This window comes from Passer domesticus, chromosome 4 (genome assembly GCF_036417665.1).
Source record: "Passer domesticus isolate bPasDom1 chromosome 4, bPasDom1.hap1, whole genome shotgun sequence".
NCBI classification, from domain to species: Eukaryota; Metazoa; Chordata; class Aves; order Passeriformes; family Passeridae; genus Passer; species Passer domesticus.
The window spans coordinates 46,226,096-46,238,597 of NC_087477.1; positions in this window are offsets into that span (position 1 = coordinate 46,226,096).

A 12,502-nucleotide genomic window follows, 5' to 3' on the forward strand; every position below is an offset into this window, starting at 1 on the left:
TGGAACTTCGCTACGGCTTCGTTGGCTCCTCGCACCCCGAACTGGACCGGCGAAAACCCCTAGGCGGCCACGATCCTTCAAAACTCGCAGTCACGTCAAGATAGAACTTCCCGCGCCTTCGGGACAAGGAGAGACACGAGCTCGCGGGGCGCCTCTGAGCGCGGATGGAGGCGCACTGTGATGCCGCCTGCCCGTGCTACCCCTTTTTTAAGGATCGCGCACACTTCCCTCTCTTTCTGACTTTTGTCTTTTAAAAAAGCAACACTTGGGTTAACTTCAAGTCTTTAATGACATTTGATTGCTTTACCGAATTGGTTAAAGTTAATTTATAATTGAGCAAGGTGCAGGAATAGTTCAATTACCTATCCAGCATTCCTGCCTCCATATTTAAGTTCTATTTGCCATCCTGTTGACCTCTTTAATCTAATTTTCAATGTTAGCTTTATTCCCTAGACTTGAGTAACGCTCTGCTTTTTAGGTTTGTATTAGCAGCGTGCTGCAAGGTTTCGGCAGAGGGAGTGGGGCAGAGGCTACGGGGTGGCCTCTGTGGGAAGAGGTGTGGGACTCCCCCGTTTTGGGAGCAGCTGGCTCCTGGCAGCTCCACAGCGGACACATTGCGGCCGCACCTAAGCGTTCGGCAAAGCTGGCGGTGCCTCCGTGAGAGCATCGCTGGCAAAGGGCAGAAAACGCTGTGCGGAGAGAGGAAGTGGGGACTGAAACGGTGAGAAACAGCAGGGAACGCCGGGGCCAGAGAGGGATGAGAAGGTGCTCTCCATGGCAGAGCACTGCAGACCCAGGAAGACATGCCAGAGCAAAGGGATATACCCAGAGAAACTGGCAAGCCCAGACCAGAGCTCATTTTCCCGAAGGACTGCAGCCGATGGGAAAGCCATGGCAGAGCAGAGGAAAAGTGTAAGAAGGAACGAGCAGTGAAAAGAAATTGTTATATGCTGACTGTACCTGCCCTCAATTCTCACTGTGCTGGTCAGGGAGAAAGGAGTCTGGAATGAAGACGAGCCTAGGAAAAGAAAGGAGAAAAGTTGTTTTAACGTGTGTCTTCGCCTTTAGCACTACTCAAACTAGCTGTTACATTTTTATTTTAATTGGCAATAAATATTCTTCCAATCAAGTTTGTTTTGTCTGCAACAGTAATCGATAAACAGTATTCCTGATTATGTATTAACCCATGAGCTCTCTCACTCCAGTTCTTCCTATACTTGTCCTGCTGGGGAGAGGGGCTGTGAGCAGCTGGGTGAGCGTTGGCTGTTAGCCAAGATTAACCCACCGCGAGGTAGCCAAGTATATCGAGTACACAACACTCTCACTGTGGTTGCTGAAAGTGTTTTCTGTGGTCAAATATGAGTTACTTTCAGACTTGGTACTAGGGTCAAGTCCATCAAGAGATTCTCCGATGGCAGAAAAATGCCACTTCATGCACAAAGAAGTGATTATGAAATTGCCACTGACTTTAGCAAGTTTTGATTTTGGCCATAAACTTTAACTACAGACACATAGTAAAGTATTAATTAGATCAAATAATCTACATCATACAGTACATATGCCATTTTGTTCCTAAACTTCTATCACTAAAATCAATGAAAATCCTGTCACCCGTATGACAAAGAGGATGATTGCCAGATTAGGATTTATGTGCCTGACTCTAAAAATGCTACCTATCCAGAATGATATTATATTCTATAATAAATGAATCATAAAATCCAAAGCAAAGGGATAGAGGGACTGCACAGAGGCTGAATGAGAATCAATAAAACAGTCATGTTATTCTCAGCGTGGGTTACAGAGTCAGTGCTTCATAGAATCATTCTCTGACAATCCAGTTTGTATTTGTCAGTCTTAATGTTAATTTCCTACAAATTGCTTTGCCCTTTAGCAAAGAGATTTCTCTATAAAGCTGGGGGTTTGGGGTTGGGGTTTTGGGTTTATTTTTTTTAAAGAATTACTTATTTATACTTTTTTAACAGCATCCCAATTCCTGAATTTGTGTTTTCACTTACCCAGTGATGAAGGTGATCTACTTTTGTTCTGGATTGCTTCACCTGTGTTTGACAATTTCATCCAGATAATATTAGTTAGTACTTTTAAGTTATCATCTTTCTATACTTAGAGAACAGGAATAAAAGTGGCTAAGATTTGCATTCAGTAAAAATGCTTAGAAAGGGGAAATCTCTTATGGTTTGAGTTTTGCAGAAGTTTCACTGCAATTTGTCTAAAAAGTGATCTTCAACACCTATCACTGCAGTTTCTACTGACAACACATACTAATGATCAATTATATGTAATTTTGCCTGAACCAAGCTATTTGAAGTCTTTAATAATTCTAAATGTATTCCTTATAATTTTAACCACTCTGATCTCCACATAATTGGTTTAAGAGCCTCATTCTGATCAAGGACTTAACACAAGTTGGTAATTCCATTTATTCAAGCACACAATGATACTTGATTGAAATGGCATTTTGAAGATACAAAACTAACAAGTTTTCTTTTTCTTTTCCTCAATAATTTCACTTCTCTTCAAAGATTAAATCTATGCACCTTGAGAAATATTCGTTATTTTAAATGTACATACATTTCTTACAGAAAATGTAACTGTATTGTTACATCCTGATGTGTTTAACAATAGCATCTTTAAAATGTGACAGGGAATCTGTTACTGCAGCAGTGGTAAGAAAATTATACTGATGGTAACAAGAACATAATTTTGAAATGAGAGTTTAGAAACTCTGCCTCGTTGCTCTTCATCATTGTCCAGTCAAGAAGCATTGTTGTTATTAGCAAAAAAAACCTCTTTCTTCTTGATTCCAAAATATGATCTATTTTGCAAATTTTGGTAACAAATATTTCAATATTAAGACTTACTAATTTAGAATAATAATTTTTCAGGTGTCTTCCCCTCTGAGCAGCTGATGCATCCTACAGGAAGATACCAGTTAAGATGGTGTAGCTGGTAATGTACTTGCAAGTTATAATATTGGTGTAATATCGTTGTTGCTCAAGGAAGAGGAGAGAAAGAGAATAAAAGAGGGAGTATACATTTAAATATGTATTTTGTGTACACATCTGTGTTATATGAAAGAGTGCTGGAATTATGTAACGTATGCATGAAGTTATATATTGGAAGAAAAGTTTATATGCATAGGTTACTGATGGAAGAGAAGAGACATTATTAGAAATTATTAGAAAACAGAAGTAAATTTATGCCCTGAGCACTGTGTCACAAAAGTGCTTTATTCACTTCCTGCAAATAAAGGATATGTTCACTTAAGGCAATTAAGTATGGAGTTCCTTTTTTCAAACTATTTTAATTGCAAGGGCTATATTTGAATAAACTTATGTTGAAGGGAATCCCAAGGGAACACCTAGATATCCCACGGCCCACAGGCAAAGCCAGACATTCCTTGTCACTGCTGGGATATGTCAATCCAAATCTACTTACAGAATCACCATTGGTGGGGTCTGTCAGTGGTAGAAACTCCACACTGATCTGTCAGTGGGTTTTACTAGACTAATTTGAGGTTTCCAGTACCTGAAACAAGTTGATCTTACTGCAATTTAAGCTTATAACTTATGGTTTTCCTATTCACCAAAAACCTGAAGAGCAAATTACTCTTTTCCTCTGATCAGCAGTCTTTCCCATATTGGAAACTATTGTCATCCCATTCTGTATTTCATCCCAATAATATTTATTACCATATTTTTACCCTGTTCTTTGAATCTTATACCATGATTTTGAGATCTCTGATCACTTTATCACCCCACTCAATTGGGCTATAAGATTTTTCCATTCTCAGTGTTTAGAATTCCAAAATACCATTGAACAGAGCAGATGGATTTACTTCATAAACATAAATGATTTTGGCTTGTTTGTCTTTGGTATCTGTGCTGAATTACCTGTCCCTGTGTTTTCCAGAAATTGAAGGTGGAATGACAAGAGTTTCATTTTCTGACCCTTTTTCACCCACTTTTTTGAAGGTCCCTTTTTTAAAGAAACCCTTTAATTTGCTTTGGGGTTTTTTTGTTGTTTTTTTTTTTTTTACAGTCATCTGGTGCCTGCTTGTTCTCTACAGTTTATCAAAAGCGATGACTAACAATTCTGAGAACCTTTCAAACAATTCTGTGAATATGCAGGCCTGAGTTCATAAGATGATTAGAACAATCTCATTTTTACCAAAAATTACAAAACAGATTTGTTATAGACAAAGTCTTATCTAAGCCCTTTCTTTTTCTTGTCATTGCTGTGATGACTGAGTTAATCAACTACATGCCATTAAATATGTATATGACTGGTGCATAGGTTTTAAATTTCTTTTGCTTACATTCTCTCCTTACCACGTTCTTCCCCCACAATGGGACTCATCCTTTCCTTTAATCTTCTTTACAGTAATACTATGTTTGCAATTATTTCTTATTAACCTTGATGTCTTTTGTAGCTGCATCTCAACTTCTCCTTGACTTTTGCTACTTGTGTCTTGAACTGCTTTGAAGTATTCATCTTTCATTCTTCTTTAACTTTCATCTTCTACTTCAGACCACTGCAGACTTCAAGGTTTAATATATTTGTTTTCTATGGCTTTCCCCATTCTTCTGCTATTAGTGCAATTCAATCCTTAATATTTTTCCTAGAGGCTAAATGCTCCAAGGTGCTCATATTTCTCATTCCTCATGAATTTGATTAAATTGCTAAACAGCTGTGGATCTCTGCTAACACAAGTACTGTCAAAAAGGCAGAAACCACCCAGATCCATGGTAGCTCAGATGGTCAGCATTAAGGACACATCGTCTGTTTTTATGGACAACTTACATACACTTCAGAATAAGGCATTGTTATGTGGGCCTGTCCAAGATCAGAGGCAGAAGACCATCTCAAGACAGGTCTAATCAAAATCCTCACAGGCTTACAACTGAAACAGAAAACATCTTAATGGTGTGACATCTTTGCATGACACTTCATCTAATCTTTCTGACGTTCTATATAGCCCCATCACCCACAGCAGTTACAACAGGAATTCAAAAAGGTAAATCCTGGAACTCAGGCTTTCAAAAATAAGAGAATTTATTCTTCATCCAAATTTGTTAAACACAGAAAGATCTAGCTTTTTACTACTTTTTTTACTTTACAAAGTAAAGAATTTCCCCAGCCAAACTCAGGAACTCAGATTTGATCAAGCCTATTCAAGAAAAATACCTTGTCTAGAGATAAAATCTTAAGTTTTTCACTTTGACTACGGACTATTTTAAGTTGTCATTGTCAAATTTAATTTTATGTCTCTAGAAAAGCATGCAATGAATTTTTCTATTTGCTGATGTTCAAAAATTCATAATTCTTTTCTTGTCCAGTGAACAATTTAAACTGTATGTTAAAATTTACAACAAAATAATAAGCACTGCCTTGATTCCAAGGACAATCTTCTATCTCTTACTATCAATTCTTTTAGGTGCAGTTTATTCATTATAAATTGGGAACTCTTCTAACCTGACTGTTCTCAATAGACCATAAAATATCAGAAACTTTTCCTATTCCATAGTCTTATCTGGCACACATCACAGCTTCCAGAAAAAGGCAAATGTCGCCTTGTGTCCTAGTCTTAGACACATTCTCTCAAATCAAACCCTGTATGCAGTAGATTTTCTGTGAACAAACAGTCATAATATCATAAGATTGATGGACCTTCTAAAGCAATGCCTGTTAAGACCTTCCTGTGTTAGTCACAATCTCGTTGAGAAGATGTTTTCCTAGTTTAAGCATCTCCATTTTACATGTTCCTTATAGAGAAGTACTCAGCTTAAGAGCTGTGGCTGAATTTCCAGATCTGGTTTTATTTAAACGCCAAACAATGTTGGGCATCAAATTGACATTTGTGTGTTGGATGGTGATGTGTTTTAACAATCTCACACCATAAAAACTCAATAGAAACAATTCAGAAGCTGGGTTGGACACAGGTACCCTTTGTGAGCTTTGACTTATCTAATTTTATTTCTCGCCTTTCTTGCCATTTGTAATTAAGAATTCTAGAAGTTTATGGAGTAGGTCAGCAGTTTTCTAATAGTTTTTATGTTTTCCAGAGTATGACTGAAGAAGGTCTTCCACATGTTTTTTTCTTCTCAGGCAAAAATGAGAAATAAAGATAAGCAAAGAGGATGTGATACTGCTCCTATTTTTACCCATTGACATTTTCCTGTTTGCTCAAGTATGCTGGTCAGAAATATAGATGTACAATTTGAGTTATGCTCAACAAAAAATATTATGGGTGATAGTATGATATGAAAAGTATATTTGGTTTGGGTGCCCTTATTTCACGATGCATTTTCAAGCCTAAAATTTTAAGAATAATATTGCAAATTCACTTGTATAACTTACCTGGGCAAGTAATTTTAGTGCAGACAAAACTTGAAGATTAAATACATAATGAAATTTTTAGTTCTTCTTTCTTTTGAATAAGAAAGAAAATAACATGAAAGAAACCAGAAACATATTACATAGCAGAAGAGTTTTGGATTCTTTTAGATTTTCTCTCTGAAACACACTTTCCTGCTTTTCTGTACTAGGTAGATCACTGGCATCTCTAAAGAAATGTCTCTGCAACACAGTTTGAAAAAACATTAATTATTCTAATCATTGAGGTTGATTAAACAGGTAGGGGACCCTTTTTGATTCTTCATATACCACTTTTTCCTCCTTCTTGAGAGTTCTGCACAGCTGGAGATTTTCAGCCCCATTGTAGCCGGCTGATCTTAGTAAAGTTCTTTTGGCATGCTAATTAATCTCCTTCCCAATATTTACTCTCCCTGACCACAAGTCATTGTCTGCTCTTACATCTTATTTTGAAGAGACAGTTATTGGAATTCTTGAATGCCTCTCTTAACAATAGCTCTAGCATATACATAATGCAACAAGCAAGAAAATTAATGATAAATTTCTAACCTTGAGACTGTTTTCATGGGGTTTTCTAAACACATTACAAGACTTTGCTTTTCTGTGGTTTTGGTTTGTTTTTTTTTTCTTTTGTTTGGTTTTTTGTTTGTTTTTGGGGTTTTTTTTGCAAAACTGGGGTTAGTTTTTTTTGTTTTGTTTTGCCAGAACACTAATCAAAATGGCAAGGTTTACTCAAATACTTAAACCAATTTATTCTAATTTATCCAATACAGAAACATTCCACTTTATATTAGTTCATGTTTCAGATTTTTTTGCATCTTATTTATTAAGAAACTAATGTTTACCTGCAAAATGTTTTATGCATGATGGCCAAAGCAATTGGATGCAACATATCTTGTTATTATATACTGGACACATATTGGATATATATGGGTTATTGTATATCAAATATCCTATCAAGCTTTATCTTCTTAATAGAATACATACTATGAGACACTTCTAATGTATTAATTGCCATTGAGACTGTTACACAGGATTAAATAAAATCTAAATAATTCTAATAATGTCTAAAAATGTGCACAATAAGGTATCATTTATGAAGAAAGCTATCCTTTATCAAAATGTTTTACACGAGAAATAAAAGAAACAAGGCTCATGTTTTTAGGCAAAAAATATGGGTAGCTACAAATTTGGCTTAATATCATTTCTCTGAAAGATGTAAGCCTTTACAACTTAAAAGGGAACTAAAGTCTTCACAATAGTCTTCACAAAAGCAAAAGCTAAGCTGATCAAAATGGAACCATCTTGCCCCTTTCTTCTGTCAGTAACTGAGCAAATGCCTTTCCCCACAGGTACCCTGCATTTTATAGTGATGACAGGTTTACATGCAATACTTTTTTGACTAACTGCAGGCTGATTAATTAACCTATAGAACTAGTTAGACACAGTCATATTAGAGTTTGGTTGAAATCACCACGCCACCTCCACCTAAAACATCTCTTTACTGTAGAATCATAGAATCATTTAAGATAGAAAAGATCTTTAAGATCATCAAGTCCAACCATTAACCAGCACTGGCAAGCCCATTTCAAACCACAGCTGTAAGTGCCACATCTACACGTCTTAAATACCTCCAGGGATGGTGACTCAACCACTTCCCTGGGCGGCCTGTTCCAGTGCTTGACAACCCTTTCCATGAAGCATTATTTTCTAATATCTAGTCTAAACCTCTGCTGGTGCAGCTTGAAGCTGCTTCTTCTTGTCACCAGGAAGAAGTGAACAACCCACACCTGGCTACACCCTCCTTTCAGGCAGCTGTAGAGAGCAGTAAAGTCTACCCTGAGCCTCCTCTTCCCCAGCTGCTTCCCTTAACATGTGTGCTCGAGACCCTTCACCATCTCCTTGCCCTTCTCTGGACATGCTGCAGCATCCCAATGTCCTTTCTGCATGAGTGGCCCAGAAATGAACACAGGACTCTAGATGTGGCACCACCAGTGCCGTGTACAGGGGACAGTCACTGCCACGGTCCTGCTGATACAATCTGATGCCACTATTTCTGATACAAGCCAGGATGTCACTGACCTTCTTGGCCACTGGGGCACACTGCTGCTAGACCAGCAGCCCAGGTCCTTTTCCAACAGGCTGCTTTCCAGCTGCTCTTCCCCAAGCCTGCAGGGCTGCATGGGGTTGTGGCTGAAGCACAGGACACAGCCTTGTTGAACCTCAGGTCACTGATCCAGCCAGTCCAGATCCTTCTCAGAGCCTGCAATCCTCCAGCAGATTAACACTCCCACCCAGCTTGATGTTAATCTGGAGGACTGCACATATTAAAAACAATTTTGCTATGAGTCAAGTTTTGCTTAGTTAACAGGATAAATTTTGGAGCAGTGTAAGCATTAAAGGAATCTGTATTACAACAGAAGAAGAATCTCAGTTTTACAGTTCAATCACAAACCACATCTATTCTTTGGCTCTCCTTCAAGACCTGTGTAAGAAATTTCAGAATGACATGGGTTAACTGGCTTATTTTTCTTCTGCAAAACCACATGTACAGTTGAAGCCAAGTCCATTCCTAATCAAATACATAATTTGACAGGAGTACACATTTGTGCCCATTAAGTTAATTTGTTTTGGGCCTGTAGGCACTATCACACATGCTGTATGTCTTACCTTGTTACCAATTCAGTCAGAAGTGAGAGGAGGCTACGCAATTAAGTACAATTTCTTTACAAATAACCCTACATATAAAGTCTAGGTCTCTGAAATTACATTTCTTTTTTTTATTATGAATGTGCTGTAATCATTAAACCTTCTGTATAATTTAAAAGTAAGTTAAATTTATCATAAATCTTGCAAAAAAAAAAAAGGATAGAATTTTTAGGATGTAACTCAGAAGAGCCTCTGCACATATTTACCCAATTTTTAAATAAGAAAATATCAAATTTACTGCAGGAAAAAACCCAAACAAAAACCTCACAATGGCACAATTCTTCATGGAAATTTCATTTATTAAAACCACCAACACCTTTCTCATTTTTCTTTGACTTCTTGTCTTTCAAAATCACTTATTTCCAATTAATTTCTTTTTCTGTGATTTTCAGAATACAGATACATAGTTTCTCTTTTGCCTATTCCTTTTCATCTTTTTTCATCTCTCCCTTGTTCTCTCATTTTCTTCAGTTAATGGCTTTGGCTGTATTTTATCTTACTAATTATACATATGGTCTATTTCAGAAGTGGAGAATTGGTGTGGAACAAGAAGACCATAACAAACACCACTGCTCTAGAGAAGAGCTGGACTTCCAGATTAGCAGGACTGATGAAGCTATTGGGAGTAGATTGGCACTAATTTCTAGATAATTGCAGTTTCCAGCCTAATCTCTTTGTATTGAACTGGACATTTTGAACTGGCAGCAGTGTTTCACAATTGGCAGCTTGTCTTAATCAGGACATCTAGGAACTATATATTTTCCATATGATCATTCTGGTAATTATTTTGATTTTTTCATCACCTTTAATACATTAAAAATGAGGGTGAAACATTCTAAAACAAACAAACAAAACCCCCACAACCAAATAAAATAAAGATAAATAAAAATACATTGCTGTTTCATCTCAATTTGACATGGAAGAAAATGTGAAAGGAATGAAATATTGTGAGGAGTTTGGAAAGCAATTTATAAATCTCTTGGAGACTTGCATGCCCCTTACTCAAAGATGTTTTTCCATTAGGAATATCTGTTTCAAAGAGCACAAGATACCATAGGGAGAATTACCATAATTCCAGTCTCAGTCCTAAATCCTCTGAGATGGCAGTTTTTCTGCATCCATAGCAAACATTTTCTCCCTAGCATAGACACAATGTGCCAAATGGCTATGCATACAGGGGAAAGTGGGGAGAAGACATTGCTCAACCTCCTCCATTCCCCTTGACGAGCATAGGGCTTTAAAGGTCTGTAATTTGCCCAGAATTTAATCCAACTAGGATTAAATAGATTTGTTAGGTCACAGGTTTAACATTTCTGCTGGAATTTTCTGCTCTTTAGTAGAGATCATGTGCTTTTCTACAGTGTATTTTGTTATCCTATGGTGCCTTTCTGGACAGCAGTGAAGATGCTCTGTCAGTCTGATGGTAACCCAATGAGATACCCCCTAGATTCAGCTGTACCCCACAAGCAGACCTCAGTTCCTCCAGAGACTCCTACAGAGCTCAACAGAAATGCAGAAAGGTATTGACACAGTTGATGAAAATTCGCTTTCCCCTTCCTCTCACTTTGCATGTAGCTTGGCTGCATACTAGACCATAAGTTGACCTTTAATTAATAGCTCTTCAAAGAATAATTGTTGGAATACTTTGTTAGCTAAAGACATTAAGCGTCCAATAGTTTCCCAGTCTATTAGAGTAAAATAATGGTATGATAATACACAACATAGCATTACAACTTTGCATTTAAAAAAATGGGGGTTTTATATCTATGTCACCATAACAAATTATTATGATTTATGCTTGCATTATATTAACATATATCGCACCAATCTTAACTATACCAACCCTGGAGATACAACAGCAAGTTATTCTGATCTCTCACTGCGGTTTTTTTGCAGGTTTGTTTGCTTTGCTTTTTTTTTTTAATAGTTCTCCTCTCTTTCATACCATCAAGGTAAACACAAAGAATCACAAATTTCCTTTTACATTGTACAAGAGACATAACTTCCCTATATTACAGATAATAATCTAGATTGCTCCTTCCTTGCTCCAGGATTCATTTGAACAAGGCTGCTTGTCTTTCAGGGAAACCCATAATACCCAGCATAGTCTCTCCAAATATCAAATAGAAGTCATCACTCAGATTGTAAAAAAGAAAGAAGGGTGGTCCTTTCAAGATTTTTTCACTCTTTTGTACAAGTGCAGTTCTGGATTCTATACAGAAATTTAATTCATGTATGACTCTGAATGACACACTCAATAGCAAAAGGGAGAGTCAAGAACATAGGAACTGAAATTTACCAGCATCTTTGAGGATCCAAACCCCAAATTGTAAACACTGTTGAAGGAGGGGTTGCATTGCATTCATTAAGGGATACAAATCCAGACTAATTGTAGGAAATCAATGCCTGAGTTTTTTCAAAATCCTGCACAGCATCCAGCCTCATATTTATTAGAACAATATCAGATAATCGCCTAATTCTAGTAACAGGGTCTCCCTCAGATTCAGAGTTACAGAGCAGGGACAGTTTCAGCCACATGATAGAAGACTTTCTTTTAACCAAGGTGGGGGAATGTCACCATTCTTCATCACTCTGTAAATTTTTGTATTAGTGACCACATATCAGAGTAATAACACTGGCGTTACTCAATCCTTTCTGAGAGAGACTCACAATAAACAATTATATTTTCACCTGAAGTACCCCTGGAAGAGGGAGACAATCATGCACTAAGAGAAGATTAGAAACCAGCCATGAGTGAATGACACAGAAATTTCTGATTTTTGACATCAACCTGTATCTTGGCAGTATGAAAATTAGCTCCAAGACAGACCATAGTTCAGAAGCTATGGGGATAGGTAATATTTTGAGACATGGCACAGACTTTTTTATACAGTGTCCTAAAACTTGTGCCTAGGAAATCATCTTGATATCTCCTCTCGGAGATTGTTCTGAAAATGCTGCACAGAATTAGAACAACAGAAGCAAATCACATCTTCCCCATTAAATGAATAGCTGCACTGATCAATATACACCAAGTAGCATTACAAATGCCACAAGTCTACTAATCACTAAAGACTTGAAATTGTGTTTTGAACTTGATTATTCCTGATCTTAGGCTACGTACATAGATAACATAAAAAGACAGAGAGTTGTAAAGCATGCAATGAATGCTTTTCTCTAAATAATAAACTGGATATTTAAAGTAGAATTGTCCTTTCCATAACTTGTTCAAAGCATTTTTACCAATCTGAAAAAGTGTGGATACATATTGATTAAAATGCCTGTTGTTCTAATCTTTTATTAGATTTTTAGAGGGAAGTATGTAAGAGGTTACAGTAAACAAAACTGAAAGGTAAATTGTGAAATCTTTGGGGTTTTGATTTATAACACATTTGTGTTT